At 37.3% G+C, this 18,279-nt stretch overlaps 1 long non-coding RNA gene across 1 annotated transcript; it reads right to left on the bottom strand.

Annotated features, from left to right (window-relative positions):
* Window positions 1-2,799: 2,799 nt before the first annotated feature.
* Window positions 2,800-17,821, bottom strand: LOC125320476. The gene is made up of 6 exons (XR_007201126.1): window positions 17,606-17,821; window positions 10,378-10,451; window positions 6,981-7,049; window positions 6,374-6,521; window positions 3,688-3,729; window positions 2,800-3,122 (listed from the first exon to the last, which is right to left on the bottom strand). It is a non-coding gene; the product is annotated as an uncharacterized LOC125320476 (long non-coding RNA).
* Window positions 17,822-18,279: the final 458 nt, after the last annotated feature.

Genomic DNA, 18,279 nt, shown 5'->3' with positions numbered 1-18,279 from the left:
GCATCATCAGTGATCAGCAATGAGATCATAGCAGTCATACTTTTTTAATTCAAAGGGATGTTAGTGAAGACTGTGGACTGTCTCTTTGAAGAACACTATCATTCAGCCTGGTGTTAGAAAAACATTACAATTGTTACATAGGATGAATGCAAAAATAATATTTTTGATTTTACTGAAATTATTTTCATTTTAAACATTAATGATGTGTAGGTTTCATTATCAGGTAACATCAGGTAACATTAATTAAAATGTAATGAATTGTGTTAAATTTTTTTAAATCTTCAAAATGCAACAACAACTGTGGTTAATTTTCTTCCTGAAAGGTAAAGCAGTGGCTTGAACCACTGCACAGTAACCAAGTCACAGTAAAACTACAAAATCAAGGATTTGAAAGAGAGAATATCAAGTCCTAGAAAAGAGACTTTTCCAAACAGATAAGGATGAAGTCCTCATTCAGCAATGAACATTGTCCACCAGCCCCTTCTTTTTAACCTACTGTTACGGACAAATGCATTCTCTCACGAGGCCATTTTATGTACTGCTGCAACAGCCATACTGCACCTGAAATTGCTCTGCTTTTCCCACCTTTTGGTGCAGGAATCCTCATGTGGACTAGAGCCAGCATAGCTGGCTGTGTGCAGTACCACTTGGCATTAGGAAATCATACAGATGGCAGGCAGCATGGTCAGGTGACAATGCAAACTGCCCGTAGTCTGCCAGAATAGGCTCTGGGTGACTGTTTTAAAAGTGGATATTGAGTGTCTGCACTTATCCAAGTATTTTTTGTTTACTCCCAGGAACAAACAGTAACATGAAATGAATTAGGTCTGTACTTTCCAAAGATCCTTGACACCTAATTGCCCTTAGAATAGCAGTATCTGTGATGAGTAATAATGCATGTGTTAATCACTGATAACAGTAATCTTCTTCTGCAGCTTAGTGGCCAGCACACTTCAGGAAAAGGGTTTAAACATATCCTCCTACAATCAAAACTTTCCCTGTCCGCAGCAAATGCTCTAAGCACTAGATGAACAAATAGGCATATCAGGGAGCAACAACACTTTCTTTAAGTGTCAAGTGAAAGGTTCTGTATTGCTTGGACTCAATGATCTTAAAGGTTGTTTCCAATCTCAATAATACTATCTGAATTTAAATATTTTATTAAGTGCAGAAGATGGATTTTCTAAGTTTCAGTTTCACAGAAATTTATTCTGTTAGTTACATGCTTTGGTCAGGAGTATATGAGAGAAGGGGAAGGGAGACAAATGCTGTTCTTGGATACACCTTTCACATTCTGGGGGCTGTTTCCCCAAGTCATCAGATGACTATTGTGAATTCCATTCTCTGGACTTTCATTTCTTTCTTCTAGATAAAGTGAATTCTAGGTAAACCCTATTTTGAATTTCAGTTCCCTTGAAAAACTAGAAGATCTGAGTATGTTGATCTCTTAAGCTTTTTTTAATCATGATCCTTTATTAATTCAGCTCCTAGACAACAATTTTTGTTTGTACTTCTTAGAAAAAGTTTCCAGTGTTCTAAAAGCAGCCACAGTTTGATGAGACTACTTTCAGTACGTTCTGTGAAGTCCTTTAAAAAATAAGTAAGTGCAGCTAAAACCACTGTCTACTTAAAACCTCTTAATATTTAATTAATGCAATAGTATATATGAATGTGCTTGTAGGTCTTGTTATGGTTGTTGTATGTTGGAAGAAGGTATAACTATAGTACTACGAATATCAAAACCAGAGTATATAAAATTAAAGCCCTGGAAATACTTCTCTTTTAAATCATCATAAGGAAAACTATTGGTGAGATGAGTGGATTGAGAGCAGACCTGCAGAGAATGATTTGGAGATACTGGTGGATGAGAGGCTGGACATGACCCAGCCATGGGCACTCACAGCCCAGAGAGCCAAACGTGTCCTGGGCTGCATCCAAAGCAGCGCGGCCAGCAGGGCCAGGGAGGGGATTCTGCCCCCCTGCTCTGCTCTGCTGAGACCCCACCTGCAGTGCTGCATCCAGCTCTGGGGTCCCAGCACAGGAAGGACATGGAACTGCTGGAGCAAGTCCAGAGGAGGCCCCCAAGATGATCAGAGGGCTGAAGCACCTCTCCTACAAAGAAAGGCTGAGATAGCTGTTCAGCCTGGAGCAGAGAAAGCTCCAGGGAGATCTTACTGTGGCCTTTCAGTAGGACCACCTAAAAAAGACAGTGACAATCTCTTTAGCAGGGACTGTTGTGACAAGACAAGGGGTAATGGTTTTAAATGAGGAAAAAAAGTACTCTGCAGGTGGTGAGGCACAGGAGTACATTGCCCAGAGAAGTTGTGGATGCCCCATCCCTGGAAGTGTTCACAGCCAGGCTGGATGGAGCTCTGAGCAGCTTGGTCTAATGGAAGGTGTCACTGCCCATGGCAGGGGGTTGGAACTAGATGATCTTTAGGGTCCCTTCCAGTCCAAACCATTGTATGATTCTATCATTCTATGAGTTTGAGGCAAAAGTTGATCTTCAATTTAACTACTACTGCTTTTTTTTTAGGCATTTCTTACATGCCAGTTATACACAGCACTATTTTAAGATTTTGGACCTCAAATGCACAGGTTGGAAGAAGATACCCTGCAGTGAGTGCACTAGAGATCTATGTACATGCTGAGTCTAATGCATAGAGTGGACATGAGCATGTAGTGCCCGGAGCTTTCCAAGTTTAAAAACTGCTGATCCACAGACTCAAAACAGCACATGTATTGTACAAAGTGAGTGGATGATCAGTTAATTCATAGAAGAAAGTCATTAGTGAGTTTAAAAAGTATGACAACAAGAGAAAAGACAGAGAATTATGAAAAAGAGTAATTTAATTTTCACTGTCAGGAGAAGGAGTTTAAATATGATGTGGTGATAAGGAGGGAGCCAGTATGGAATTCAGAGAGGGAGAATAAGGTGGCTTGTCCTGTAGTCATGTATCAGGAAGCCCATTAGAGAGCTCCAGCCCACTGTTCTCATGAGCCATTTAAGGTAATGTGTGGACTGTATTAGCTTGGGCCAGGCTGTGAACAGAATTACTTGCTGCAACAGGATCAATATGGAAAAGAAGGCCAGTTTTATTATTCATCAAAAGATGCTTGTGCTAGGAGCAGGTACAGCAGGAAAAAAAAAGAAAAAAAATCAGATTACTCTTTTTTCATTAGCTTTTCAAAGAGAAAAAAAATGAGGCATTCACACAGCAGTACAGAGATAAAGAAGCAAAGGCAGTGAACCTAAAGGTTTAGAGGGAAAATAAGGCTCTTCTGTTTCCCACTGAACCTTGAGACATCTACTTGAATCAGAGTTTAATTCATTATTACATTATCTAGAGCTCTCAATTGCAAAATACTAATAGTGTTTCTGGATTTGTTTTGTGGCTTTGACCTGATTTCCTTCATACCTTCTCAAAATAAAGCCATCTACTGCCAAAAGAAGTTTTGAAAAATTTACAGAAAAGGATTAAAAATTACTTGAGCAGAATTACAAATAGAAAATTTTGTCTAATATGAATGCTTTGAGACAGACATTTTGGTGTTTTTGAGCACCATTCATAGGAGCATATGACCTTTCACCCAGCTTACACAATTTAGATCAGTGAAAATGGTTTCAGCTGTCTTCGCTTTTCACACCCTTCTTTGGCTCAAAATATGTATGTAACAGGTACTTACAACAGAATGTCAGGTAGACTGTATAGACTTCCCCATCCTCTTCTGGAAGAGATTAAAACATACTTGTCATTGCTTCTAATACTAAGTGATTTCTCTGTCTCTCTGTACAGTGTATAGTACGTTTTAAAACCATGCACCATATTCTGCATTTCCTTTCTATGAAGCAAAAAAATATCCTAAATAAGAGGCATCATTGCAAATTTGCAAGGTGAGACACAGCACTTTATACACAGTCTTTTGGGTACAGGGAAAATTGATCATGACACAAGGTAGCCAATACTACAACATGCCATAAACTGTTCATTTAAGCTAAAAAATACAGATGACAAGGAATAATGCCTCACTTCTTGAAAAGTTTGTCTGTTGGTACCAAAATCAGCTGGATAGAAACTTTCTAACATGGATTTGAGTATTAGAAAGCAGGGATTCTTTACTGCAGCGCACTGGTCACTCAGAAGATATTTCCTCTAACTGAGAGTGCCAAGCGTCAGGTGAAGAGAGTGTTTACCATACACACTGATTACATATCCATCAGCTATCTCTGCTTACTTGATGTGTCTGTATCATTTCATTTTACACAGTCACACCCCTTATCAGAAGTCTTTCTGTGGTTCTTTGTTGTCTGTCTTCAACATCTGGTGTCCTTCTCAGATGGCTGTTCCTCAACCCCCACTTTGGAGTAAGCACAATATCACTGCTTTGCAAACCTTTTGCTTTGTCAGCCTTGCAGAGCTGAGCTGGCATACTGCTTGTGTTTTGCATGGCTTCTCTTTGCCTAAGTTACATTCTTTATCTATTTCTCCAAGGCTGTGCTATCCTGTTCTACTGTCCTTATCAGAGTAAAATGCTGTTCTGTTCTACTGTCCTTATCACTGTCTTTGACTAAACAAGAACTGCTTTATGGACAATTGAAAGGATTTCATTTATTGCCTTAAAGTGCCTGTATGTAAATTCCAATTTTTAGCTTTTTCTTTTGCATGTCAAACTTGGGACAAAGACATAGTTTATTGGTATGAAAAGAAGAAGAATGGATTTAAGTCTGTAAGATTTATGAATAGGTGGCAAAAGTCTCTTACAGAGAAGACGTCTAAGTATTGCAGTCATCTAAAGAATTTCTTAAATCAACATTAATTCCGTCTTGTAAGTAAAGAGTGCTTGGAAAGAAACAACTTCATTCAACCATTAATAAGAACCTAAAAAAGACCTTTAGAGCTGTATTTATGGCTGTAAAGAATAAAATCTTAGGAGGGATTTTATTAGACCTGGCTGAGTGAGTTGGGCCTTAAAATCTACATATCCCACCTTAATCTCATGTATATCAAAGCTGAAGGAGTTCTTCGAAAAGCAGTAAGATCATAGCTCCCTTTAAAACCTTTTTTGGCATTGAAGTTATTTTAAATTAATTCCAACTTTCGTAACCATGGAAAATGTGGTTCAATAAAACTTCTGCCAGTGGTGTCTGGAGGAGATAGAGCAATAAATCTTTGCTCTCTGCAGATATTTATAGATGTTTATTAAATGTTTTTGAGAGGCTAAGAAAGAAAAAGAGATAGATGGTGACAGTGCTAGGATGTATCATCAGACCTATATCCTGCATAAAAATTTTTGCCACAGATTCTTTGTGAGGGTAAAGAAGCAACTTAGTTAGAAAGGTTTTGTTCCTTGAAAGCCTTATGTGCTGAACCCAAAGCCTCTGTATGTCTAATTCACCTCCCTACAAGTGGACTAGGATTTAAAACAGAGTTTGACATCCTTAAGAGTCTTTTCTACCTCCTCCATTTCCATATCTTCTTCAGAAACACATCTCTATACATTCCTGCAGGAGTGGTTGCCCCAAAATGATCAACTGTGAAAAGCCTGTGAAGCAGATTTTATCTGAGGAATTATTACCATATTCATAAAGTAGCAGCTCTGTGGACTTAGAAAGTTGAGTACTCAAAAGCTGTCACAGATCTTTTCTGTCTTTTCTCAGCTACACTCTGAAAAAGTGTGTAAAGTTCCCATAGATTGGTGCCCAAATATTTTCTATTGTCTGTATTACACAGCTTTATTTGCTTTATTAAAACTCCCAGTATGATTAAAAAAATCCCAGTATGATTAAAATATGACCATAAAACCCAAGTCTCCAAGAGAAATAAATAGTCCAGTCCCATATATGACAGTTCTGTACATGTACACATTTAAATGCCTATTTCAAAATTACTTTAAATTGTATGGTTCTAAAAGCATTAGTAATAAAACTGTTCAATTTTTGGTTTAGTATGTTTTTTTTTTTATTCATTTGAAAAGTGAGTTGAAATTGCTTGGAGCTACCTTCTTAAATAACTTCCAGACTGAACATGTAAATTTTGCCAGCAAGTAAGATAGAGAGACTGTAACTACAAATAACTATACTTGATTTGAATATGCAAAAATAGTATTTGCATGTGTGAACTTTACTAGAAGGCAAGTAGGAGAGTTCTAAAAACAACATTATGTTTTCTAGTCTTCTGCGGGATGACAGGAATATTTATCAAACTAAGGGCACACATAGGAGTATCAGGAAATCAACAAATTTTAAAATTGATGGAGAAAAAAAAGGAAAATACTCAGATTATAACCCAATATATTGTCATAATTTAGCATTCGATCATATTTTACTTGCTTCACAAGCACAAATAATAATAATAAGCATATCACAACTTACATTAGCCAAATATTTCTTAATGACAAGGTGGTAGACCTTGCTGTCCTTCTGATACAGTCCCTGATCTTTCATTGAGTCTCCTACAGTTCTGTGTCCTGGTTCTGCATCTGGATGGAATCCAAATTCTATTCCTGCTACCTGAGGAAATCTGGAAGTTAAGAAGACAAATACTGGATAGGAAAAAGGAATAAATCAAATTAATGAACCATTCAGAACAATGCAGTAAGAGCCAGACTCAGAGCAACAAAGACATTGCTCTTAAAATAAGATTAATGATTATACTTGCACCAAATATTCAACATTATAAGGGTATTTGAAGCAGCAGCTGTTACTTTTTTTGCCAGCAGTCTGTAACTGATCATCTATGTTAAGACACTACCAAATGGAAGGTGTCTACATTTTTATATTTCCATTATTCAGTAATAATGCTAGAAGTGTTTATTATAGAGAAGTAATCATCATACTTTGCAAATTGTAAATCAAGTTTTGTGATACCATTATCAGCATTAAGTAAAATATGAAATATTTTAAGTATCTAAGAAAACAAATATTTTTATACACAGGTAGAACAGACTAGATGATCACTGTACAGACTTTCCATCAATACCTGTAAACCTCCTTTAAAAAACGCTTCCAGTAGTTTTCTCCACTGGATTTCCAACTGCTAGCAGGGGATCTAAAACAGTGAAGACAGCAAAAAGAACATACATAGTAAAATCTTTTGCCGCTTATACTCAGTTTAAACAAAGGATATATACAAAATCAAAACAGAAAACTATGAAATTTCTAGTAAGATTTTTCTTCCATAAATATTTGACTAAATAATACATTATCATCAAAAGATAATAAGTTTGTGGCTTGAGGTTATCCTAAATGAGAGGCAATGTGTATTAAAAAGCTGTTCAAGTAACAGTGATGCAGGAGTCAATACTACAAAGATGTATACACATATTTATGTGCAGTAAAAGTCTTACAAAATTAGGCAAGCATCTTGTGTTAATGACTTCTATCTTTTAAATTATATTGTTTGGTTTTGTGAAATGTTGCACACATTGGAAGATGGAGAAGCCAAATCCCAATCATAATTCCACAATAAGAATGGTATAAAGAGAGTAATTAGCTAAGAAGAAGAGGTAAGTAGAGATAGCAATACCATTAAAAATTATTGTATATGAAGATTTGTCAATAATTTCACTTTTTAAATAGTTTGGTAGCATTTTGGTTTCAAGCATATTTGGCAACTACAATTGTTCTGCATATTCAGTTCAAGCTTTTATATGTGGGAGATTTGTTCTCACACTGCTTTTTATTTGATTGAGGAATGGAACTAATTGTGAAAATCTGTCTTTCAAGACTAGACCTAGGATTCTACCAAGCTTTTTTGTCTCATTACATTACTGCCATCCTTTAACCTAGCATAATTCTTCACTCTGACCATATTTGTTGTGCAGAGACCATGTGCTTGATTTCTGTCTTGTATACCGTACAATTTAAAAGTGGGGGAGTGTAGTGGGTTGAACCTGAGTTGATGGACAGTCTTTTAGGCTAATGACGCTTCTCACAATTTACATATTTAAACCCCACAGAAAGGCGGGAATTGCCTTTGGTCTGAGCTCGCCTGCCGGAAGTTGATGGGGGAGCCTCCAAGTCTCCAGGCCCCACTGGGCTGGGCCGGGGCCCCTGCTCCCCCCACCCCCCCCTTTTCCCAACGCCACAGCACAGACCCTGGGTCACTGGGGCAGGGGGAACTGCCCCAGAGCCGCAGGCAGCTCAAACCAGCCATGGACTGCCACACAGCTAAACCCATCCGGCATGGTTTCCTGGGACCCCCGGGTCCTTATCCTCTCCTCTCCACACGGAGCCAACGGGAGCCGGCAGAGCCTCCTGTCTGCTGCCAGCACACTTCGTGCTGAACTGAAGAGGACACCACGCAGCCAGCAGCACAGAGGGAGCGAGGCTTTCTCCACCATGAAGCCCGAACAAGAACACTCTTCAACATGGCGGCTTCAGAGCCAGAGAGAAAGAGAAGTGAGTCCCGTGAGACGGAGCTGAGCATGGCGACGGGAGAAAAGAGGGCGGTGCCACGATTCTCGAGCGTAGCTTAAAAAACCTTCTTGCATGCCATGGTAAGAAACTGTAATATCACAAATTGTTTGTCTCTTTAATCCATTTGAAGTACATGGGGGGATGGAGAATTCACGTGTGGCCCGTGAAGATTGTGAAGAGTGCCTATGCCAGGCTATATAGAAGTATTGGGAGGCTTTTTAGAGATTTGTGGGGAAAAAAAGCCTTTGTGTTCAGGCAAAAATAACTCATCCTTAAAAAGATTAATAACCCCATGTGATAGCCTGTGTTTGGCAATGTGAAGGAACTGTGAGATTTTTCATGGAAGAGATGTTTTACACCACAGCAGATTGTTTCTTTCCGGGTAGGTCTGCTGTTGGTGGCAGTTTGGGAACCATGTGCAGCTGAAGAAAACCTTTTCTTTTCCTTAAGGATATGAAAGAGACTTTGCAAGAACTGTAACACTGACTAAAATCCCATGTTCTGTCACCCGTTGTGTGAGTTGGGTAAAAGGAGGAAAGTGCTGGGAAGGGGGAGGGGGTTTGCTTTAATTTCTTGTTATTTCTCTTTACTTTGAATTCTATTAGTAATAAAACTCTTTCTTTGTACTCCAACTATTTAAGCTTTGTGCCTGCTTTGCTTTCTCCTAATTCTTATCTCACAGAAGGAAAATAAGTAAGTAACGGATATTTTGAACCAAACCACTACCAGGAGAAAAAAAAACCCAAACATAACAAACAAAAAAGCCCCACCAAACAAAAAAAAACCCAGCAAGATAGAAACGGGACATGTACAGAAAAGTAGATCTTTAAGTTAGGGGACTCACCAATACACTATATTTTAAAATTATTTATTGTGAAACTATGTGTTCATTTATGCACCAGTGTATTATTGTACTTCAATAATAACCTGAAGCAGTCAGCCTATGTGATTAGTTCATATGTTAGCATGATGATATTTTCAGAACGTATACTGATAAATAAAACATTAAGATTTACTTAAAAAAATTTTTTGCTAATTTTAAGTTCCTAATTTCTTCAGAGATTTCTTTTCTTTTAATATAACTGTATTTTAATGCTTCCTTTTGTGTTACAAATCCCTGACTTCTAGATTTGCTCTTACTCAGATATTTTGGAAGAACTACGCCAAACTAAACATTTCTAAGGTTAAATACTAATATATTCAGAAGATTTTGGATTTCCAAAAATGTTTTAAATGATGACTTTAAGCAGTTACTGCTACATCAGCATAAGCAGCTTCTAGTATGGTGTTGGCTATAGAATTTCCTAGACTGCTTTCTATTCCCGCAGTATTTATACAATCATCTAGTTCTCTATCAGCTGAGCAAAGGACTGCTTCTAAAAGATGATGAATAATAAGATGTTCGATATACTTATTTACAACAGACATTCCTTAATTTTAGAAATCTGTTTAAAAAGATTAATTTTATAAGTTTCAGCAGAAAAACAAAACCATTAAAAATGTGTATTATCTCTTCAGTCCCATAAATCTGAATAAACATATAAAGCATCATTAGTTTTGTCCCTAATTAGTGCCAACACTTCTGAAGCCACCTAACTTATGCTCATGCTTATGAGAAGTTTAGCAACACCAGCAAAGCCACAAAATAGTTTATCTAAGCAGTGGGAATTCCAATCCAGCATTTCTTTTAGTGTACCCAATATAAATGATTTGCAGATAATAATAGTGGACCGTAGAAGTGATGAAGACCTGCTGTAAGGTGATAAACCCAAGGCATTTCCACAAGAGTAAAAAATAAAATTTTACCCATCATACTTCAGAAGAAAGATTGCTTGGATGGCAAGAGAAAATTCTGCAGATGAATGAATTAGGGGAGTTTGTTCTCATGCAGGGAATCAGTTCTGACATGCAAAGGATATCTGGGATTTTACTTGTGAGCTTTGAAAAGTCAAAATTACCTTTTTTTGTTGTTGTTGTTTCATGCTTCCTCTTCAACAGGAAGGTAAAAGGATTCTGATTACACTAATAACTCCTGTAGAGAAGACAGAAGAATTTAGAAAGAACATGAGAATATATGAAAACAGCTCATAGCCACGTACATCAAATTAACAGACTAGCCTGGTGCTTAAATGCATTCTTGGAACCATCCTCACCCACGAGCATTTCCTGAGCAATTTTCTTAACTATTCTCCCTGTAAAAGGTTCAAAACAAATTCACCTGTGGTAAACAACGGAAACATTTCTGTGGGTTTGAGATCAGGGACTGCAGACAATTTCACAGTCAATCTAACAGTCTCAACGTTTGACTTCAATGCCTGCTGGTTTTTAGCATCCCTTGTGAGGACCAATGATCTAATTTAAATTGTCTTGTGTTCTCCAGAGTCCCCTCAGGAGCAAAGATATATTCTCTGTATAGAGAATTTGACACACTACTTACTACAGCATGTCTAATACATAAGCCTTGTAAGAATGTACCTGTGGTTGACTGTGAATTAGGTATGAGTGCTGCATGTCAGAGAAATTAGATTATTTTAAAGTAATATTTTGTAAAAAATATTTTATTCACAGTAAGAATGCACAGTGCAACTCAAGAGCAATAACCACATGGGTAATTTAAGTATAAAGGTCTAGGGATTGGAGTATGTATTACTAACACATAATTATAAAAAAAGGAAATACTTATGAATGTTAATCTTTCAATTAGAAAGTCCAAACATCCATAAAATGGAATGTTATTGGATGCTTTCATTCTTTCACTCTGCCATTTGTTCTAACTGTTTAATGAGTAGCTGTCAAGAATAAATTACTTCTTATTAATTCATATACCATTTATATAACTCCTATGTCACATAATTGATATACTCTGATCAAAAAATTCTCTCAAGAAGTCAGCAAGTAACAGATAGAATGATCTCAAGGGGTTTTTACTATCTGCTTTCATATATTATGTAGATAAAGTAATATTTTAGAATCAAACTGCATAAATCGCGAGATTTCTAAATCCCGTTTTCATAGTTGAGCTTAAAAATAAGTTCGATGATGTGTTGTTGGCTGGGCAATCACAAACCATATGAACTTTACCAAGGACAAGGACCAGGTTCTGCACCTGGGATGGAGCAACCCTGGATGTACAGACAGACTGGGGAATGAGAGACTGGAGAGCAGTGCCATGGAAAGGGACCTGGGGGTCCTGGTGGATGGCAAGTAGAACATGAGCCAGCAGTGCCCTGGCAGGCAGGAGGGCCTGGGGGGCATCAGGCACAGCATCGCCAGCCGGGCAAGGGAGGGGATTGTCCCCTCTGCTCTGCACTGGGGCAGCCTCACCTCCAGTGCTGGGGCAGCTTTGGGTGCCATAGGATAAGAAGGACAGTACTAGAGAGTGTCCAAGGGGGGGGCATGAAGATGGTGAAGGGCCTTGAGGGGAAGCCTTATGAGGAGCAGCTGAGGTCGCTTGGTCTGTTCAGCCTGGAGGAGACTGAGGGCAGACCTCACTGCAGTTACAACTGCTTCGTGAGGGGAAGAGGAGGGACAGGCACTGATACCTGCTCTGTGGTGAGCAGGGAATGGCCTGAAGTTTTGTCAGGGAGGTTTAGGTTGGATATCAGGAAAAGTTTCTTCACCCAAGGGTGGCTGGGCACTGGAAGAGGCTCCCCAGGTAAGTGGTCACAGCACCAAACCTGCCAGAGCTTAAGAAGCATTTGGGCAAGGCTCTCAGACATGATCACACATTATTGATTTTTGGTGTGATTTCTAAGGTTGTTTTGTGCAGGGTCAGGAATTGGACTCAGTCGTTGTGAGTCCAAGATCATTGTGAGATCTTGTGGGTCCCTTCCAGCTCAGGATATTCTATGACTCTGTGTTTTTTTAAGGGTAATCAATTCACAGATCCACTACAGTAATGTTCCATTAAGAATTAAACTGACACAAATACATAAAAAACAGACCACATTCCTCTGTGGTCTAAGTTTACTGAAGTCAGTCAAGTTCTATTAGGAAAAAGTATAAATCTCATTCCAAGATAGAAAGGTAAACTAATTCAAAAAATCCTGCTAAAAATAAATGTTAACTGCATTTTAAAAAGCAGGAGAATCCCATAACTGCAATGTTAACACAATATAGTTAATTGCAACTAGAATAATACAGCATCTAGGACAGAGTACTCAGAGCTTCCCACTACCTAAATTCATGCTCAGATGTGAAGTCAAGATGCAGACCTTGTAAAACTCTACATCCAAAAATATGGAGATGCTTCCTGGCCTGGTATTCATAGAATCATAGCACATGCTGAGTTGGAAGGGACCCATCAGGATAACTAAGTCCAGCTGCTGGCCCTGCACAGGACACCCCAAGACTCACACCTGTGCCTGACAGCATTGTCGAAATGCTTCTTGAACTGTGTCAGGCTTGATGCTGTGACCGCTTCCCTGGGGAGCCTATCCCAGTATTATTGATATGGACATTGAAAACAGCTGATTAAAAAAAACCTCCAAACCTAATTCTTATTAGCTCTTCATTCTTTTTTAAAACAAATCATTAAGAAAAGCATACCCACCTGAAGGTTCAGAGTACACTCAGTGATCACTGATTCTATATAAAAATCTTTTTCTGCATTTCCCAGAATGCTAGTTCTTTGAAAATCGCACTTAAAGAATGAACAAAAGTTGGGGGGTTTTGGGGAGTTCGTTTTTTTTCTAGAAATTTCTAAACCCAGATTTTTTCCATAATGCCTCCTCCATTAATCTTTTTTACACTTACTTGTGTCATAAATTGTGATAAGCTCTGCCCCTTCAGCTTTAAGTTTTGAAAATATCTTTGTTATCTCCTGTATAGTTTAGGTTAATTTGCTTACGGTAGCAACCATATCTAGCCTGTTAACCTGGTTTTTATACTATTCCATATAAATTTGGGCTTTGCAGAATTTTTTTGACTGCTCTGTGACCTAATGGTTCCAAAGTAAATCTGGGACATACATTGCAGAGGAAGCCTGGAAAACTGCACATGTTGTACATATTCTTCCAGAATACCCAATGCTAAAATCAAGTTAATGATTTCCTAAACTTAAGTTCAGAAATTAACTTTTTCTAAGTTAATAAAAGTAACTGTACATTTCAGCCAATGCTTCTTTTATGTATAATTTACCATGAGCTAGAAATTGAGAAAGCATACACTTCACCATGTCCTTAATATAAACTCAATAGGGAGGTTTAATGAATCTGTCTGTTACAAGATAGAAAAGCTGAACCAATTTAATTTATTTTTGAAGCTATTCTAGATACACAACTGTAAAGGCCACTTGTACATCTATTTCAATTCACAAGGTATCTAAGTTAAAATAATTACAAATCATTCTTACAGGAGCAATTTTTTATTTAGAAGAAAAAAAGCATATATTTATTGTTCAGATGGAAGACCAATGTAAAAAAAAATTCAGCTTAGTAAGATATTACTTTCTGCACCAAACATTAAATAATATGGAGGGAAAAAATAATTCTTAGTAGTGAAACACAGATTTTAAAAGAAACATTAAGATTTTAGTTAAAGGTTAGCTTTGTTGAAATTAGTTAAAATAGGTAGATAAGTAAGCCCAGTTGGAATTAATTAAAAGTTAAAAGTTGGTTAAAAGAGCCAGACTTGAAATAAGTTTTTAAGATGTAAGTAACTGATTGCTCAATAACTGATTGCCTCTCACTTTTATATGTGTTTAGCTGTGCCTATAATGACAAACAGAAACACTGATTAATAGATCTAAAGAAATGTAGACAATTACCAATTTCCTCCCATCTGACAACCTATTCAGAAGTCACAAAGAGAAGAACTGGAAGTTCACCAAGGGTAATTTGTATTGTCAAAATTCAGAAAGGTAGAAAGGTCAAATCGAGGGAGACTACTTTGACTTTATCTTCAAGACCACCGACCCAATTCGGAGAACATACCACACATGCTTAATGTCTTTTTAGCTAATTATCATCCGAAGCAGAGAATGGGAGGTGTCAATGTTATAAATATGCATTTGTATTTTGAATACTTAGAACTTTTATAGATAAATAGATTTTGTATTGGCTTGTAACTTTGCACTGCGTATTAGAGAGCTATCCTGTGCAGCTGCCCGGCGCGGGAATAAACACACACTTTTCTAACTCTAAACTGTTAGAGAGTCTTTGTCCCTCTTAGTCGAGTATCGATATTAGATCAATGCCTATATTTTGGTAAATCAGTAGCCTACCAAAAAACCCATAAAACAGTACAACAGTAGCCATAAGATACTGGCCACAGTATTCTCAAATCCGTGTATGTTACAGAATCTTACATAAAGCAGCATTAAATGGCCTTTCAGACCAGTAACTGGAGTCCTGGTGTAGTGTCTAAAAAAGTCCATTTTCAGTGAATTATCCTAGAGAGTTCTGGATGCTAAACTGCTTCACCAGAGGGTATGATTGCTAAGGACAAAAAGCCAGCATACTTATTAAACTTTAAACAATACCAGTATTAGCAGAAGCACTATTTATTATGAAAGTGAACAGTAAGTACACAGCCCAATTTTTATGGATACAACCACTTAGAGTACCTTTCTTTGAAAAATATGATGTTTTCATGTGTGATGCTTTGGAATATATGTAAAACGAGCAGAAAACAAAATTTATTGTAAGGAATTAAATTTACTTCCTAAAAATTAACTAACCTCTGAGCTTTGCAAAAGAGTAAACAAAAACAGTAGGAACTGAAAAATTACTAAATGTCATCCTTCTCCCCAACTAAATCCATAGCTGAACAGACACATATGTTTGGAAACATGAAACAAAACAAGCAAAAAAATCCAAGAAGACAAATACTTGACATATTTTTGCTTTCCTTTTTTGGCTCATAAGAACTCTTTTGTGTTTAGGAACTCTAAAAGGCCTTTGCTTTACTTATATGGGTAGTTGCCAAACTAACTTGTGCTTTATCATTTCCTGGGTTACTGCACTGCTGTTCTCAACAGCCAGTTCTGTTGGTAATGATTTGTCACAATCTCATTTGGGAATCTGAACACTTTCTGCCTATAATAAAAGCAAAGTCTGTTTCAACTAAGATTTAATTACTCTGTTTATTAAAAAGTATTTCTTTACAAAAGCACTCTTTATATGGTTTGCTTGTTAATTTAAAGCAGATTGTAGGCCAAACCAAAAATCTTACATAGATTCAAGTGGTCTTGGATTTACGTCTTCCCTGAAGTAATTGCTCCTGGGGACTGGAAGAGCTACCAAGATGCTGCCACTATACAAATTGTATGCTTGTTCTGCTGTGACAAGGGCTATTGTGAGGCCACTAGATCAAAACAATATCTTTCTACCCATCACATGAAGTATTTAGGCTGTATTGACAACGAAAATACCACAGGCTGCATTAAAGGTAAGAATGTAAGGTTATGTCTGAGACAACTTAAAATCAGAAAGCCACAGATGAAGCCACACTGGAATAAACCAACAAACCACAGGTATTATGGAATTCAATTTAGATTTCCTGACTAAAGACTGCAGATGGGCAGCACATCTGCAGGAATCGTGTGCTATTGCTACACATAAAGCTGATGAATTTAAGCAGTCTCCTCTAAAACCAGTAAGTGGATTCAGGGAATCAAACTTTTTATATCTGTTGCAAGTCTACAAGAGAAAGAAAAAAAAAAAAAGCCACCAGGGCCATTTGTCATACTCTTCATGCTGCTTATCTATACTTGTAGCCTGCTTTTGATTGATGTTTGGGTAAAGATTTTATTTGGCATTTCCTCAAAATAACTGAACATATTTACAAACAAAACAGATGAACAATATTTAAAACACTACATTCTCTTTCAAATGTCAATAGCAGGTGTTCTCTGACTAGAAAGGGAGGGAAAATAGAAAAAGGCTACAGGCAAAATATGAATTTGCTCTTTTTCTGGACGGCTTTACCTACCCCATGGTGGATAACTTCTACCAAAGTGCATTAATTACACAATTCCTTACAAGGTTTCACAACATTCTTAAAGATGGTATCTTCAATTTGTCAGAATCACAATGAATCCTCAGCTGAGTTCCAGCAGCTGTCCCTTTCACATTTGTGCCATCTAAATTAATAAGTATATTCCCAATACCACCATCTGGGGAACATGGAAAACACTGAACTCTGAGAGCTGGACTCCCAGCAGGCATGTGCTGACCTCTACTCCCATTAGCCCCATGTTAAGAGTAACACATTAGTTACATATGGAGCTGTTGTTGGAACTGTTTTCTCGTCCCTTAACTGCAGCTCTCCCCACAGACAAGGAAGAAATACTATATAGGCAAATATTAATCTAGGTTATATATATCTTATATATATAGCATATATTTCACAGGATTTCTCCAGTCCCCTATGGTTACTTGTGCTGAACAAAGATAGGATTAGGGTTCTGACCCTGTAAATCTGCCATGTAGTGTAGTCTGTGTCTATGTATGAATTTTTTAATGTGATTTTTAAAGTTCATTCGTATAATAAATCTTCCCTTCTCATCATAAGTTTTAGCCTATGTAGGGTAAGCTTTGAATTTTGCTTGTATTTGGAGGTCTGACATGCTAACCTCAAAAGTATAGTTTCACTTGTTGTTTAGAAGAACAAAATATAAAACTGTTCTTTGATCACACAGAAAAAACAAATGTGAGTATGGACAACAGACAAATGAGCGAGAAACAAAACCGGAAAAATAAGTACAAAACATTGAATAGAAGGATAACGTGAGACTAGAAGAAAAAACAGAAGATGAAAACAGGCCAATTAAAAATTTATTACATAAACTGTGAGGAATGTAAAGCAAAGAAACAACAGGACAAAGTTAAAAATAACATTGAAACCAAGCACTTACTTCTTTGCCTGTATACAGTAATTCAGTTCTATACTTTTTAGGAGAATAGTTATATATTCTCAGATCTTTAGCTCTTTACTGACAGCACAACAGACTCATACAGTATATTAAAAACATATTTCAAGAAAAGCATGTGTTATATCTTTCTGAATCTCTTCAGGTCCTCTTTTTCTCAGTCTAAGGAAGATTCATTAAAGCTTAAGATGCTTTGCTTTTTCTTTTTCTCCTTTGACATGCATTGTCAGAAACATTGGTCTGAGTGAGTATGTCGCCCTAAACCCTACCTCCTTTGAATTCATAATTGTGTTTAATAATATTTTGACTCTTACAGGGAAGAATTATTAGAAAGGGTTCTTCTTGTTTCTGTCACCTTCAAAGAAAAAAGGAGCAGGAAGATTTAGAGGAGAAGGAATTTTCCAGGCAGAGCCTTCATCCAGGTGTTTCTCAGGTTCCAAGCAATGCACCTGCCACCACAAGCAGAAGGACACTTTCCTTATTATGAATTTCTCCACACTTCAATCACCAACCAATAAGGTAAATCTGGAAGCCTACACCAGCAAACCAGCACACCACAATAATGATTACCTGTCTTTCTTCACAGGTAAAGAGATAAAATTCAACTCAGTAAAGTTTGCAGAATTGTGCATATAATGAAGCAACAAAACTGGAAATTCTGGAGAGCATCTTCTGAGATGGCACCATTCCACCATTCTAAAATAATGTGAAGGGGGCATAGAGGGAATCTGTCATTTGCTTTCACATGGATGATATGTATGGTTTGGGTTGTTTCATTTGTTTTGGATTGGGCGGGTTTTTTGAATTGTTGTTAGTTTGAGGTTTTTTGGTTGGTTGGCTGGGTTTGGGGTTTTTAAATTTTATTTCCAGATTCTGTTTTTCTGAAATTCCCTAGTTTACTCAGTTCTAGTTTTCCTTAAAATTCTCCCTGCTTCAAGTGAACATCATTGGAATAACACCAGGCAACACCATCATTTTCTCTCAAACT

Source organism: Corvus hawaiiensis, chromosome Z (genome assembly GCF_020740725.1).
Source record: "Corvus hawaiiensis isolate bCorHaw1 chromosome Z, bCorHaw1.pri.cur, whole genome shotgun sequence".
Taxonomy (NCBI): Eukaryota; Metazoa; Chordata; class Aves; order Passeriformes; family Corvidae; genus Corvus; species Corvus hawaiiensis.
The sequence above is the reverse complement of the archived record's forward strand: the minus strand, read 5'-3'. Positions and strand labels throughout refer to the sequence as shown.